General features: G+C 32.7%; 1 pseudogene; it reads left to right on the top strand.

Moving 5' to 3' along the window:
• Nucleotides 1-3,231: 3,231 nt before the first annotated feature.
• LOC111736615 lies at nt 3,232-3,350 on the top strand (annotated as a pseudogene).
• Nucleotides 3,351-4,782: the final 1,432 nt, after the last annotated feature.

The raw sequence follows: 4,782 nt of genomic DNA, 5'->3' as shown, positions 1-4,782 counted from the left end.
AAGACCATATTTTCTGTTTCAATCTTTATTCTTTTGTTTTACATCTCAAATTATTTACAATCCAGATTGAGAAGATTAGTGATAACAATTCTGAGAGACAGACACCTCAATAAAGATTGTACCTATTGTGTTATGTGAACCACTTGGTTCAGATCTCAAAAGAATAACAAAGAATATAGAAGGAAGTTCACACACCTTCAAGATTCTGAAGTCTGATAACAATGTCTTTTTAACACATCCTCAAGGAGAGGAGCTCCCTGTGTACTTGAATTTCACTGAAGGTGGTCAATTGTACATGTTGTTATGCATCTTGTTAGATTCTGGCATCACTGATATGTAAAGGTGTTCATCCTGTCAAATGAGGGTGATTAATATAGTAAAAACCTCTTGAGTTATTTTCCCAGTCTGCTTGTTACTCCTATATAGATGGCTCAGTTCAGTCATGTTACTCCCCTGTAATTCTCCAAAGACACTGTAGCCTTTATCTTCCTCACATAATTCTGAACATTGGAAAGACTGAGCAACTGTTAGTTTTTGAGAGCTGAGTTAAATTAGTAAAAACTCTAAAGGGAAAATCTACAAATTCCAAAAGTTAGGGATCCTTATTCTAATACTCCTCTAAGCATCTTATTTCTTTTCTTACATTATAATACTCTTTCTAATGCATTCTTTCCCCGCTTTTCTCCAAGGTTAACTCAAGTTGACAACTAATAACACAAAAATAGTAGAAAGATCTACTATATCTTATGTCATTTTCCAGTAACTATGGAAAGTATGCTATACCAATCACAGTGTAAAATATATAATTCTGACACAAAAGAAACATTGTCTAGATAGCTTTAAAAACATCTAAGTTGACATTGTCCATGTATTCAAAATTCAAACAGAGAATTGTGTATTCTCTCCCTGTGTGTGTATGCATGTATGTATGTATGTATGTATGTATGTATGATCTATCTATCATCTATCTATCTACCTATCATCTATCATTTATCTATCTATAAATGAGAAAAAAGGCATATATTCAAGAATCCTTGGCTGTTTGTCTTTGAATGTAATAAATTTTTAATGAGTTAAATTATAACAATTCCTAATTGATGGTTACTCAAATATGTAATTGTCTTTTACTTTATAAGTGTGTACGTATGTGTATATTTTGGTGAGTATGTTTATGTGTGTGTGTGTTGTGCTTATACTGAGTATATGAAATAACAATGAATATGAGAAATGAAGGAATGAACAGATTTTGTATTTTAGTTATGTGCATGTGTGTGTGCAAGAAGTGGCCACTTACATGCATGTGTAATACAGACACTGTCATTAGATACTGGAATTAATTATTTAAATAATGTGACTTACTTTTCTAGATCCTAAATATATATTTACAGATACTGAAAATAGATGAAGACAAGTAATTAACAGCACTCTAATAGTTTTGATGATAGAAACAGATGTTCACATTTAAGGCATCAAATTTGCGCGGTTATCATTGAACTGCTGCTGCCTGTGAGCGATGGTATTTAGGTTCTCTTTTTCATAGGAGAGAATATTGTAATGCAGATTATTGTAATTGTCTGAAAATATCTCCATGGCTGACAATACTTTTTTTTTCTCTTTTTCTACTCACTTTTTCTTTGATAGTTAAATGGGGACTGCATTTACAAGCACAGTTATGTTCTTTCTTGTCTATTATGCTGCGTTTAAGCATAATTGCTTAAAGAAAGCCTATTGAGACCTCTTCAAGCTCAAGTTCCTCATTTCCACCAAACCCAAGAAAAGATAATCTATATATTATGTTTTCTTTAACATTTCATAAATTAAAAAATGATATTAGTGATAAATCATCCGATTAAGCAAGATTAGGATTAAAGTTGAAAAAAGCAGAATCTAAGAATTTAAACTGAAAATTCTGACTTAGGAGTAGTTTGACCTTTTTGTCGTAGAAAAATCAAAGATTCTCTATAACGGCTTACTTTTTGCAAATAATAATTTTGCTAAACCCAATCTTATACAGTTCAATTTTCAGTGGGTCAGAGTAGCCCTCATTTAATTGACGAAAACATTTCTTTCCATTCCTGAATTTATATTTCCTATCAGTAATCAATTGAGATTTTTAAAGATTCAAGAAATCTATTGTGGGACAGTTTTATTTAGTTATTTGGATAGTTCTGACATTTTCATAATCAAAATTTCTTTAATTTTTTTCTGCACACTATGTAACAACCCCAAGAAGATGTTTTTAATTGGACTATAGCTATTTAGGAAACATTTAAAAATCTTCTCATATAGGAAAATTATTTCTCTTGCACCAGTCCAAGAAATTCCCTAGGGTATTCTAAGTACTTTGTTAAAGTATTCAAATGAAGAAAGTATGTTCAGAAGGCAGGCTCATTAGTAAGCAAATTGTAAAAGTAGCAACTACCACAGATTTTTTGTTTGTTTGTTTCTCATGACAATGAAATTGTGCCTGAAAAATAGAGCCAAGTAACTAATTATGGTTGAAATTGGGCAATTACTCCTCAAATTAGCCAAATGCAGGTGTAATTATTATTTTAATAAGACTAATTGCTCATGGTAATTTGCAAAAGAGAGCCTGCATTTGGTGGAGATGTAAGAATTCCAGATACTTGACACATGGCAAATATAATGCGATATTAAAAATAAGTGAAAATAATTTACATATATTTATAAGTAGGGAGTAAAGGGAAGATCAAGAACTAACATAAAATTATCAATTTTCTATGAAAATTGTCAAATAGGGAAAAATATTCTAATATCTGAAGTTAAGACAAGTATTCTGCATATATGAGAATCTAGGCCATTTCTGAAACCAATCACACTTATCACAAATTATTTTTAAAAGTCACCTAAAAAAAAATATCACTTTACTTTCTTATAATTTCTTAACACTTCTAAGTCATCATTATCTCTCACCTGGATTACTAAAACAACTTCCTAATTAGTCTCCCTCTTCTCATTTTTCCCCCAAAATAGCCAACATGATCTTTTAAAATTATAGATCAGAGAACATCACTCCCATGCTCAATCTTTTCCAAGGGTATTTTACCACGCTTATAAAAAATATCCAAGGACCTTTTCATATCTTATTCAGCCCTCATAACTGAATCCATCTCCTACCATATCATAGTACTCTAACTCTCTCCTATGCTCCTTGTCTCATCCCTTCTAGCCAGACCAGTCTTGCTCTTTCTCAATCATGTTAAGAAATTGTTCTACAGCCATGCCACACTGAATGTATCTGATCCTGTCTGATCTCGGAAGCTAAGTGGAGTCGGGCCTGGTTAGTACTTGGATGGGAGACCACCTAGGAATACCAGGGGCTGTAAGAGTAAAAAAAAAAAAAAAAAAAAAATTATTTGCCTCAGAGTCTAGGCAATCACTGTTTGTTTTATAGATAATCTGATGACTCTCTTCTTCCTTTTATTCAAATCATACCTTCCCAGATAATACAATTTAATGATCTTATCTAGATAGAAACATTTCTATGATACTTTAAATCCCTTATAAATAAACTGTTACTTATTTTTTTCTCTGTAAAACCTAACAGAATCTGTAAAGTTCTTGTTCATTTAAAAATCTGTTTAGATTTTTCATCTTAGTAGATAATACTTGAAGGATGAGAGATGTTTTGCTGAATTTTTTCATTGCTGTATGTTTAATTCCTACAGCATGTCTGGAACATGGAAATTTTGCCACAAATAGTTATTGAAGAATGAATTAATTAATTAGTTAAATGTGATCCAGGTTGGACTCTTTCAAAGTCCTCAAGTTGGAGAAGGGAATGATAGATTTTTGTGTTGAATAGAACTGCAAAGCTTAAAGAAGTTGTGTGAAGTCAAGTTAAAGAACACTTTTCAAAGTAGCAGAGTTTATCAAAGAAAAACAGTGTTAGCTAAGTTGATGGAGACTCAGCCATGGCACCTGCCTGCCCCTGAAGGCTGGGTGCAGGGACGGCTCAACAAAGGAACAACGGCTTCTGCTAGCACTTCTGACTGAGAGAAAACTGCCACTCCAGCCCTCACCTTGAAGCCAGACAATTCAGTTCCTCCCCATATGTCCCTGGCATATTTCAAGCTGCTGCCCCAATGTTCAAGCTCAGAGTTAGTGAGTTATGGGGACTTCTCTTTCCGGCACTAGACTCTTGGGCTTGGGAGATTGTATGGCACCCCTTGCTCCACAGGAGGGACCTCTGCAGTTGAGATATTTCACTGATTTTTAGCCACCACACATGGATGTGGGACCAGCTCATTCTGAGTTTCTGCCCCTTCTATCGGTCTTCAGGTGGCTTCTTCTGTATATCTGTAGTTATAGAACTTCTGTTTAGATACACTTCATTGATGGTTGTTTTGTAGTTTAGTTGTAATTTTGATGTCTCTTCATCTTTTTTAATGGGGACTTTCTTAGAGAGATTTTTTAAATTTTGATGAGTTATAATTCATCAATTTTTTTACTTACAGATTTTGTTTTTGGTGTCAAGCTTAAGAATTATTTGCCAAGTTCCACGTCCCAAAGATTTTCTACTCAGTTTCCTTCCTAGAAGTTTCATAGTTTTATATTTTAAGTTTAAACTATGATCCATTTTGATTTGATTTTTGTATAAGGTATGAGTTTTATATTTTTGTTAAGAAAAGTACAATTGCTCCAGCACCATTTATTAAAATTAAAATTGTTTACACAATGTTTGGGCTTTTGCCTTTCTATATACATTTTAGAATAAGCTTATCTATATCTATATTAAAAATGTTGAGATTTTGTAAGAAA

Source organism: Pteropus vampyrus, unplaced genomic scaffold (assembly GCF_000151845.1).
Source record: "Pteropus vampyrus isolate Shadow unplaced genomic scaffold, Pvam_2.0 Scaffold20, whole genome shotgun sequence".
In the NCBI taxonomy this organism is placed as follows: Eukaryota; Metazoa; Chordata; class Mammalia; order Chiroptera; family Pteropodidae; genus Pteropus; species Pteropus vampyrus.
The sequence above is the reverse complement of the archived record's forward strand: the minus strand, read 5'-3'. Positions and strand labels throughout refer to the sequence as shown.